We start from the raw sequence: 12,890 nt of genomic DNA, 5'->3' as shown, positions 1-12,890 counted from the left end.
GGGTCCTCATGTGAACCACTACCTTCAAAAGGTGTTGTATTAAAGACATGAAGTCTATTATGAATTGTTATATTTAAAAACTCAAAAAAACCTAGACATAGTGAATGTGAGATATTTCAACTTGATGATACCATATGCTACCTCTCTACTACGCACGTTCCTCACTATGAGGCTCTACTTAGTTTGTCAGAGAATTCCAAGTCTGCCTTCCCCCTTTTGTATTTCTTACATAGGTGCTCCCAACTTCCCATCATTTATGGAATGCCTGGATACCATGGCTCAACTAAAAAATTAGATGCACAAGAAAATTAATAAAAGGAGAGAGGTTGAAAATGAATTGGCCTCCATTAGCCCCAAAGAAATGACATTCTAGATCCTCCCATTGGCACATTAAGTTTCACATAGGACTTTCAAATGCCAAAAGTGATGTAGGTAGTATGTCTCCACAAAATTTGAAAAGGAAAAAGGTTTTTTATTTTAATTACATCTCTTCTCATTTTGTGCATGCTAAGACATTCAAACTTCTACTTTTAACTTGAGCCTCTCCACATATTTCAAACATCACTTCTAAATTGGTTCCATTATAACCCTTCTCCTCAGGACATTTTCTTCAAAGCTGCCACAAAGGACATAGACTACTTTCTTCCCATCTTGGATGTCGATGCTCTATTTTGTTTTCTCCAACCAAGGGAGTGGTTTGTTCATGCTTTCATAGAGCTTCACTTTATTCCATACCATGGTCTCAAACTTCCACCATTAGTATTGTTGCCTAGTGATTTCACCCCTTTAGCTTGTAGGTTCTTGTATTGTGGGCCTTCAGTTTTCCCCTAGCTATTGGAGCTCCCATCATGCTAATTTCCTTGGACGTGGAGTGGGCTTCCACCTTTCATGATGCGACTACCCATGTTTTGTGTTTACTTTAACACAATGGTCATCTTCCTTTTACAAAACTTCTCCTTCATGTCGCTTCCACAACTTGCTCCTATTGACATCATCTAGAGCCACCCCTTTCAATTCATACTACCATTTCATTCTTCTTGGGAAACCATCTTTCCCCTCTAACATAGCTTTGAGTTTAATAGATTAATCAACAACATGTTAGCAAGGAAGATGCTGGATCTTCAAGCACTACCGTCTCAGCCATCGGCACTGCCATTTCCCCTAATGCAATTGAGTAGAGTGAGTATCTCGACTGCTACTTCCACATCACCAACAATGAGCATGAGTTCAAGATCAAGGAGAAATTCAAATAGATGTGTAAGCCCACATACCACATTTACATAGTTTAATATTCATTGATTTACATTTTTATGAATTCATGGTTATGGGGAATTTCAAAAAAAATTTGCAAATATTTGTTAACTATCCTTTGCAAAACAACTCAAGACTTTGTAAGAGAAAAATCACTTTACTCTTTAAGTGTATCTTTCACATTTTCAAAGCTCCAATTTTTTTTGGTGGAATCAACTCTCCATTCCTATAGACTAACCTTTCCTTGTTCATTGATTGTTCTTCTCATTTTTTATGAAAATTTGATGTGCATTTTAAAACAAATGTCCTTATTACTTGGTCAAGAAAAAAATTTATCCTCACACCACCATCATACCACCATCATCATTGTGACATTTTAATAAATAAAAATCATTCTAATCTCATTTATCCAATTCAACAACCTCATCATGCCTTACATGTATGATGGAATTTGTCGGGCCCCAAAGTGGGACTGGCTAAAAGAATATTCATTTCCAAACAACTAAACTATCAAATTGATCCATTAGTCATCAAATATTAATTTGAAACAAATTTGACCACTAGAAAAAAATTTGAAACTCATTTTATCATTGATCTACAACTATCAACTTTGTGCCAAAAAGTTCTTTGACAAGCCTTGAAAACTAACCTAAACACTTGATCGAGCTTTGAAATCAATCATATTGAGACTCTATTCCACACACTCTTATGCTATTGAATTTCATCTCATGATGAATTATTATTCAAAATAAATTGAATGTCAAAGTGGCCTTCTCATGATTTCCTACAACAAAACATGTCAGAAAATAATAAATCACATTCAGAATCAGCTTTGAAAGTAGGGCAAATTGACACTTTGGGGCACAAAAGCTAGTGAATTGGTTCACTTTCATGAGGAAAAAATGAATCTTCAATTAGGGCTCATGATGAATAATAGGAAACATTTGGCAAATGGTCAAAGTGGGCTACTCAAAATTTGTAGATTAGAAACACTGGCAGAAAAGTGGTTTTTGCAAACAAAATGACCTAGGAAAGTGTGCAAATAGATTCATCAAGATTTGAAAATTGGCACACTTAAAGTATTTTTAGAGTAGAATGCCAGAGTATAATCCATTTTATCTCACCTATCTCATATCTCTAGTTATGACATCACAAACATGGGTACCAACCAATCTACACTTACTGACACCAGTAGAACTTTATGAATTATATTTGGAATCACGTTCGAAAACTTATCAAATGGATTTTTCATAAGCTCAAAATTGAAACATAACAAGTATTTGACCTCTAGAATGTAATATAAAAATAATTTTTTCATTTTGGTTAGTTGGGTCAAAGTTATAACAAGTCAAAGATGGCCTCCCAAAACTCTAAACAATTTGCATCAACATGACAACAATAAATGACCAACTTTGAGGGAATCAAAACCTAGTCAAAACATATTGAAATGATTTGAAATCTAAAACATAGGCTGTCTAGTATAGACACTAATTAATCCCAAAGCAATGAGTCATGTAACATTACTAGGTGAAAGATATTCAATTACAAACACATCTGATCGTTGTTTAATAGTTAGGCAAAAATGCAGATTTGGACAATGCTCAAAATGAGACTTCACAAGATGACTTGGAATGGAAATTTATCTTAATGGAGCAAGTGGATATACTGAATGCAAGGTGTTACAAAAATTAAATACCTCTTAGGCCTCAAACAGATAGTTGGGTACACATGCATCAAAAAGTGCTTATAGGGCTTGATTTTTTGAATGGTACTCAAAATTAGGGCTTCAATTTTGAGTCCCAACACTAGATATTAGAAATTTTTTAGTTGAAATGTTTGATATGATGGATGTCCAAAAATTACACTTTATCTTCCCCCAATGTATTGGCTATCATCCCTATGGTTTCTATGGCTTAAATTATGAATTCTCTTATGCCCAGATGTGGTTGTTTCTCTTCCACCCCAACCTGCTTCCATTCAAGAATTGAGGAAGCATGTTCTATCTATCAAATTTCCTACTGTACAATTCTAAATTAATTACTACTATCTCCAAATTTTGTTTTGTTTAATTTTAAACTGACTATAGTAATTGATATTTTATTGTTTGGATGGATTTTCAAATAAATTTATCAGAAATCAACATTGCCTATTATTGATTGTAATTTATTTATGGATTCAACTATGTAAGAATTTTCAAATTAACTTTTCAGGTCATAGTCCACAATCCATCATAAAAGGACAAGTACATTAGATAAATCTTCAATGTTAGTAAATAAAATTTTTAGAGAATATGCTAGCTCTCTACTTCTTGATGTGGATGATTGGAGCCCTGGCAATCAAATTATATTTAGAAAGAAATAAAATATTTAGCTTTGTTTTTGGAACACTAGCCAGACCATAGCTCCATGCTAAAGGCACATGAAATGACTTCTAATGCTAGTGAATATGGAACTTTTATAGAAACTAAATTTGAAGGATTTTACACTATCAAACTAGCTATTGGATCTTCTACTCCTCAAACTATTGATTTGAGTACTCTCTCTAGCAATTCTAACTCTACTACTAGATAAGGATGCTAGTCTTTATCTTTATAAGTTGGATCTCATTCTTTTATTATATGATGCAATTTTCCCTATCTCTACTTCAACTACCCTTAAGCTACTTGCTCTACTACTATGGCATCTTTTCACTTGATAGACACCTTTTACTATTCAATGTTTATGTCTCTTCACCCTAGGTGCTAGGACACTTACCTTCACTCCTAGAATTTACTCACACACTATCCTACATCTTTGATCCATTCCCCAAAACACTATCCTACCAATTAATGATCAATGCTCTTGTTCCTATCTTATGATGATAGTTTCCTTTTTGAGTGTTTCAATCAACATACTTTCCTTACTTAGTGCTCAACTACTCCAAGGAATCTAGTTTTCATTAACCAAAATATCATAGATTTTGCTAACTATAAGGGAGAACCAACCTTTAGTAGAGCATCTCTGCTGCATTACCAAGAGCTAACTATTTAATATCATATTTCATCATAGTTACATTTTTTCAACATAGTGTTGAGGATTGTTTGACATTTTTTCTCTATTCAAAATCAAATGTTTGACTTGACCCAAATTTTTTCACAAAGAAGAAAATACTTTTGATCCATAAATTCTAACCTCAAACTTCTCAAAGGAAATCCTCTAAATGTGAAAGGGCCCCCAAACCTTACTCTATTTAGGCTTGAATAATAGCTATTTGTTTCTCACTAACACTTTTCAAGTCTCACCCCTTGCATGGACTTAAAAATGATTTAGAAGCCAACACCATACCTTGAGCTTTCTAGGAGGCTTAAACCATGTTGATGTTTAGGCAAGAACCACAAATTTTGTGCAACATTGTTCCGCATTCTATTTTATTTTCTATTAGAACAAATAAATTTTCTAAAAATATAGGTTCAAGTTAAAATACGAGGGTTGGTGGTCCATATAACTTATCAGTCAAACAAGTATTTTAATGTTAATTTTTCACGTAAAAGAGAAAAATGAAAAAAATAAAATTTAGTGACAAATAAAGAGGAAATAAATTTATAAAGATGCTCCATAGTTTTTTTAATTTAGAAGCGTTGCTTATTTTAAGCCTCCTATTTTCTTCATAGTTTATTTTTTACTTCTAAATTCAATTAGAAATTGCATTTGACCAACATCATGAGAAATTTGGTAACTGAATCCCTACTTATTACTTAATATTTTATGTGATCATGCCTTAATTTCCATCTGCAAAGAACATATTAAGGTAATACACAAATCCAAGGTAAGGTTATGGATGCCATTAACTAGAGTTGTAGAGAACAAAGTAAAACTTGAGTGCCAACATCCATAGAAGCAAAATAAAACATTTGGGATATGATTTTTAGAAAAGTGCACACAAAATATCAATGAATTTAGATGATAGGTATAATGTCACAGCCAAATTTATTTTTCCCAAAATCCTATTGCCATAGGTACCAATCTAGAAGCCATAGACTATATATGGATACCAATGAAAGCATACTCTCCATGTGTCTTAAGAGGGAGGCTGTAGAATGGATATTTGCATATGCTAAGGCACATACATAGCTATTTTTTTTATAGTATGATTGAATCTATTTAAACTTCTAAATAGAGTTGGAGCTTTGGATATGAATAAGGTGTGATGATTTTATGTTGTTTTTGAGTTGTTACTGTTTCAAGAAGTTTATAAATATTTGTATTGTTCAACATAATTTGTTTAATGACATGTAATTTAATATTCTCAATCTCTAAGTGTACCATGAAAATTTTGTAGAGATTTGTAGAGGGAAGAAGGTTGTACAAGAGGCTTTTAAATTTGTTAAATTGATTGAAAATCCAACACTTAGTAGTTTCAATATGCTTATTTTAGTATGTGCTAGTGTAGAAGATGTAGAAGGTAACTCTAAAATTTATTTTGTACATTAATTTCCTCTATATGGCTATTATGTTCCTCTATGAGATGTCTACTTTTTCAATTATTTCTTTATCATGTTGAAATTTAGGTGCATTTCATGTGTTATCCTTGGTCAAGAAAATGGGTTTGAAAGCTGACTGCAAGCTATACATTCCATTGATATCAAGTTGTGAAAAAGGAAAAAAAAAATGACATCATGTTCAAGGAAAGCATAGATCCCCTTATCAATTATCTACCTTGTAGTCAACTAGTTATGTACATTAAACTATTCAAGTGATCTTGTATTTGGTTGTGAATCATTCTAATACTTAGGTACTACAAGATATGCTCTTTTGTTTGAGTCCACGATCTAAGTATTCTATCTAATTATGTTTGGTGTAGTCCTTTGCTATCCAACTAGAAATATTGCATAAGCCTAACCTTTTTTTCAATTCATAACAAATTTTTATCCTTCAATAAATTTCTAATATATAAGAGTCTATTATTGGTCAATAGTAGTCCTATTCCTTTCAAGAACGCTATTTTGTTTTGCAATGGAAGTGGTGCACTCTATTTGAATCACATGTTGTCTGCAAAAAATCTATAAAAAATGATTATATTCCCTTCAAGCTAATCTTTTGACTTTAGTATAGTGACCACATTTTTTTTCAACTTCTCAAAATTCAACAAATTTATCAAAAACTAATAATTTTCAATCTCATTATATTCAAGTTTCACATGAAAAATCATCAATGAAAGCAAGAAAAAACTTGGATTTGTTTAGAAAAAAGGTTATGAAAAGATCCCACAAATTATCATGAATGGGTTATCAAATACATTGAGAGTATGGATAAAGGATTAGGGGTTAAAAAGCTTATAGTCATGAAAATTTTAACAGAAAAAGGTAAATTCCAATCAAAAGGATTCTCAGCTAAGAAAGATAAGGATATGAAGCTTTTTCCTAGGTATGACAAAAAAGAATAAATTGGATGATGATGTTCAAAATGAGTTGCACATAAAAAACTAAGTCCTCAACTACAAGAATCCTTGGGAATTGTGATACAAAGGAAAGGAATAATTCAACACACACTAAAAAATCTCCCTACCAAAGTAATTCAACTTGGGTGCATCCTAGTTGACAACATAGGCATATTGTTCCGTAGGCCCGATGAGTGCACATTAGCCATACCTTGTTCAATCCAAAAAATGATAGGCTTATCAAGTCTTTCAACATGCATTTGAGAGCCTTAAAAATCACTAATCCTATTGATGTAATAAAAATAATGTATTGTATCTTGAAACCCTTATTCACCTAGGGTCTCATGACTATCACACTATAAAAACTAAACCAACAATTATTAAGAAGTTGCACAAACAAACATATCAAGGGCTCTCCTTGGAAGGATGGTGGAGAACATTAGGCTAGTCCTTACTATAAATTCTTATGAAATTCAAATGTTAGGAAGTCAATTTATCAAATTAATATTCCCACTAGAAACCCTAGGTAGGATTCATGGTACTCAACAGAAAAAATATTACAAATTGAGAAAATATAAGTGAAACCACATGAGACTAAAATGATTAGATTCTAAATACATAGGGATAACTTTTCCAATTTTTTTCAAGCTTGCAACTTTCCTTGCAAAGATGTGAAACATGTTTCTTTTGGACTATTCACAGGAAAAACTATTTAAAAGAGTAGCATATGGTAAAAGTGTTATATCTTACTCAAAAATCTATAAAAATGAATGAAACCAATTAATTGTAAGGTTGGAGCCATATTCATATTTTCTAATCATGTTTAGGTCTATGCTAGACCATAAAAATCCAAAGAAGTCATGTTTTTAGGTTGTAAAGCTGGTAAAATAGTGGAAAAATAGTCCTTTTCAATGAAAGGAGCGCTTTGTTTTGAATGTTTACATCCTTTTTACATCCAAAACAATGTGCTTTCATCACATAGTAGATTCTTGGTCAGGATCTATATAGTTGCAACATTGTTTCACTTTTTACAACTTTTCACTTTACTATAGAATAGTTCTAATATAGAAAATTTTGATACTATTAACACCTATGCATTTACTCTTTTACCTAGATGTAGTACAAATCCATGTAGTCAGTTAGTAACTATTATGTTATATGGCATCAAAAACATGATACTAAATTTAGTTTATTGGTGGAAATGGACACAACACTATAGCCTCAAAAATCAAACACAATATTTTTCTAAATAAAATACTAGTAGAGGAAAGAGAGTTTACATCAGACAATATGAGTTCCATATTATTCTAATAACTTCATACTATATGCAATCCTGGGCTCTAAAGCCAGAGAAAAAAGTCCCATCCTACTAAGCATTGACCATTTAAGTTTCAAACCCTTGAGGTCTTGGATGACCTGAGAACCTCTCAAACATGCTTTTACTCCCCTCTAGCTTTAAACTAGGTATTCCATTGAAGTTTCCATTGAAAAGATGTGCATAAGGATTACCTATAGTAGATGGTAAAGTGGATGAAGGGACAAATGAGTAGTCTACTAACATGAGGCCATTGGATGCACTAGGGTTTCTTGACATGTTTTTATAGATCATAGGAGTTGGCAGTCCATTATTACTAGTACTAATGGCTGCAAGATTGAGAGCCATGAGATTTTATTGAAGCTGGCCATTGGATGCTAGCATGGATTGTAGCTGAAGATATTTCTCATAATTGGCAGGGTTCAATTATGATGGAAAATTGAAGATGTGGGCATCAATTGGTAGATGTCCTCCTTGATATGATGTCATCCATGCATTTCTTCTTATTAATATGAAACTCCATTCATTTTAGTAGGATTTCAGAATGCATTGTTAGAGATGGAGATAGCCGAGTCTCCCTTGGAGCTCACTATGCTTTTATCTTCATGGTTGTTCCACTATACTTAAATGGTTCTTCCAATTTGGAATAAAACATTTATAGGTTTTGGTCCCACTATACTTGAATGGTTGTTCCCATGTAGAATAAAAAAATTACATGTTAAAGTGATATCTTTTAGGTCATGGTTCAAACTGGTATGTGATAATTTGCTACTTTTTTACCGTGCATTCATAAATACCAATGTTGATGTTTGAGAAAATTATTGCCATGATACCTTTATACCCCTGCATCTAAGTTCATTTATATCTAAATTTCCAAATTCAATTACCATCCTCACTATTAATAACCATGTTCAAGTGCCCAATTTTCTCCAAACCTGTGATAAGTACACAAGATCGTCACATATAAATCATCAAAAAAATGACATGAATAATTAATAAATATGGTTCATGGCTACCTCCTAGAATAATTTTCTCCTATTATTAGATATGATCTTAGGATTTTTTCATTCATGGAATGGGTGATGTGTTCAGGCTTCCATAACGAACTCCAATATTATGCTAAATACATTGAAGATGTTGGTACTTGTAATGGTAGTTTCTCTATTGTATTTCAGAATTGATATTACCAAAGCTCTTGAAACATTTAAACATGTCTATCATACATATTAAGCACTATTTATAAAGACTCATAGTCTCCAAAGTTCACATTTATAATTTCATTTATACATTCTTATATGGTCTTATGTAAATGCTCTCCAATTTTTAGATTGTGGAACTCTATAGCCTTGAATTGTGCTGCTACAAATGATACTTGTCAAAATACTATACTCTGTGCGAAGGTGTTGTGGAGCTTATTCTAAACTGGGTTTTTTTGCTAAACATTCTATGTCAAAACCTCCATTTTGTTGATATGAATTTCATTACCCTTTAATAGAAACCTTCATGTATCACTTGTTGTATTTCTTGACTCTCAATATATGATACCACTACCTAATAACTATCATTCAATCTAGTAATTAGTAGTGTAGACACCTAAAAACTTTTAGAAAATAAAGTATTTTTATTTTCTGAAAAAGTCCTGATGACATCATCATTTATTAATTAATTAATTATTTAATTAATTAATTAATTTTCATGCCATTAAATCCCTTTATCTTAATTAAAAATATTTAATTAAGGAATCCCTCCCAAAAATGTTTAAATCTTATTTAAACATTATTTCCTTATTTATTAATTATTTAATTAATAAATCGACCAAAAATCCTAAAATAAATAAAAAATTTATTTTTTGCCCAAAACTTGGCCAATTTCCTTATGACCAATAACCTCTTCCAAAATCTTCTAATCCTTCTTTAATTTCGATTAAAGGATAATCTCATCATTTCCTACCCCTAATCCCAACTCAAAATATTTAATTAAGATTAAATATTAATCCTCATGTTTATTAAAAAAGTTTTAATAAATATCTCCTCAACCCAAACCCTTGAAATAAATAAAACTTTATTTATTTCTTAAAAATCTAATTTATCCTCATCCAAAGTCTAGACTCTTCTAGAAGATGTCTTTAAACCTAACCCTAATCCCCTCCTAACCTTGTCACATTCCCTAAACATGGGTTAAAACTTACTAACCCAAGCCAAAAGTTAACAAATATCTCCTCCTTCACCCACCCTCATTAAATGCCATCCACTTGTCTATCCCTAAGCTAATCCTAAACCATCCTAATCCATCCTCTAATCATTTGCACAAGCCTAAACAAGCTTAAAACCTTCCTAATCAAGTCCAAGTCAAAATTGCTCTCATCACCCTCAAAATATCTCAACCATAAAACTTTATGAAGTCCACTAGGTCATAAATGACTCTTACAAGCCCTTTTATTGCTCTTACAATTCATTATGAGGGTCTTTATGAAAATTTTATCCCTTGAGCCTCCTTTGTTGACTCATCCTTCCCCTTTCCTCCATCCTCTCACCATGTGACATGTGTCACTCCTTGATTGGTTGTAAGGAAGCACAATCCATGTGCTCTTCTCTCATGCAATCTAAGCCCTCCATGAGCTTTTTCCCATCCTTGCATCCTAGCCCTTGACCCTTCAAGCCCTTTGCCTATTTAAAGAATCCTCTCCCAAGCCATTTTAACACAATCCATGAAGTAAAGTTATAATGCTATTTTGAGATCCAAATCCATACTAAAGCCATCTATCCACACCAAAAATCCATAATCATCCATTGAAGCCTTTGGAAGCATATTGAGCATACATCCTATCTTTTTAGACAAAGCTACTCAACAAGAGAGCTTCTCATTGAGAGAGCCCATTAATGGCTCATATTTTCAATTGAGAGCTCATCTTAGTCTATCTTGAAGTTTATGAATTTTTTTTAGTTTGTAGAAGCTTTATTTAAATTTGGTTTCTATTAGCATACTAACATTGCTCATATACATTTTGGCACGCCCGGTGGGACCCCGCATGGGTCATCTTCATTAGCTTTTTTAGTCAAGTTTTGTATGTTATTTGCTGATTTTGGCTAATTTTTCTTGTCTTTGTGATTGGTAGGATTGTATAAATTAGTTTTGTAGGTCCACATGAGCATGAAGAAGACAAAGGAACTCATAATCTATCTCATAGTGTTTGCAGATTTTTCAAGCTTATAGGTGGACAAAGACCTTGAAATTCTTCTTCCTCTTCTTGTCTATATTCTTCTTATTCCATCTACTTCTTCTTCTTCTTCTTGTGGGAGATCTTGGCCATTTTTTTTTAAGGAAGCAAAATCATACACACTTCTTTTTAGTGCTTAAAATGAACACCCAAATCATACTTAAATTCATTGAAAAATTAAAAATTTGCAAAAAAGAAAAAATCTTTTAACAAGTGAAACTAAACCAATCTAATCATTTGCATCCTTGCAATATCAAGGTTTTAGATGCATTCATGCAAAATTAGGAACACTTCATTTTTGGGAATTTAAAAAGAACTTCAAGTTTCCATTTCAAAAGGTTCAAAATCAACACTAAGTGCACACTAAAGTTCTTTTAAAAAATCTCATGAAAACTAAGAGTCCTAAATGGTTGCCAAAATTTTCCTAAAAAGCTTTGTTATTTGTTCCAAACAAATGTCTTGTTGCAAAATCTTGAATGTTTCTTAGGTTTTTCATGCATCAAAACAATCTAGGAATATCATTTTTGGACTTAAAACATGCAAACTAGCACACAAAATCTTGAATGAAAAGCAAAGCCCAAAGAGTCATTTTCACTTTTGAGTCCAAAACAATCTTGAATGATCTAAGGTTAAAACAAAGCACTTCAAAGTTCTTAAAACAACACACAAAATCTCAATCTTGAATGCTCAAAGGAAAAAACTTGAATGTTTAATCACTTGTCTTTGAATGCATGTTGCTAAAATCACTCTTGAATGCCATGGATTAAAATCAAATTTTCCTTGAATGCACCTTAATCTCACTCACACTTCATTTGGGCATAAAAATTGAACAACTATTGACGTGGAGGGCCTCCGGGTGCGCGCTTGGCAATCGAGTTTCACACATCTTTGTTTTGGGCTTAAAATAAACTCACACTCAATCTTGAATGCCTAAAAGCCAATGAACATCACATGGTTTTGACACATTTTCAATGGCGCTCGCATTTCTTATGTTGATGATCTCTCGACTTTCATTATGCTAATGACACTGTCAAATTGGAATGAACATTGTATGCCATAATCACAAGTGTCTTCAATCATAGCTTACAAAATTTAAATCATCAATTGGAATGAACGCGTGTCTTTTAAAGCCCAAGATCATGTATGTGGTTTTGTTTTACACTTTTTAGGAGGCCTACTTGGGGATTTCATCACCCCTTGGGATGACCTCAACTCCAGCGTTCCGGCAGAGTATAAAGATCGGGAGGTGAATCCAAAGACACCTCTCTTGAGATCAAAATTTTGTCACTCGGGCTAAGCCTCAAGGAACTTTATACCCTTGAGAAGTGAAAGAGGAGAAGTGGGTTACCGCTCCTCTCGGCTGTGTGACATCTTTTTGGTTTCATCTATGGATTTGGGCCTCACATACCTTGTGTATATCGAGGACTCCCTAGATAAACCAAATTTCATCCTTGTAAAAAGCTTCCTAGGATGTTGGTGTGTTTGACATGCTTGCTCCAAAATTTTGTCTGCTTGTTTGTTCATAGCTTTTGAATGAATGTTTGCCAATTTTGGTCGAAATCCCAGAAAAGCAAAAATCTGCCAACTCAAGGCATACTTAGCGTAGTCACCGCCTTATCAAAAAATCATCCAAGCTCCCCCGCTGCAACCAAATCTATCTAGTTCCTTGCTTTAGAACAATCCCAAATCCAA

The sequence above is a fragment of the Cupressus sempervirens genome, unplaced genomic scaffold, assembly GCF_028749045.1.
Source record: "Cupressus sempervirens isolate cs-2001-9-10 unplaced genomic scaffold, ASM2874904v1 CseChr00s100001_01, whole genome shotgun sequence".
In the NCBI taxonomy this organism is placed as follows: Eukaryota; Viridiplantae; Streptophyta; class Pinopsida; order Cupressales; family Cupressaceae; genus Cupressus; species Cupressus sempervirens.
Note: the sequence above shows the minus strand (reverse complement) of the source record.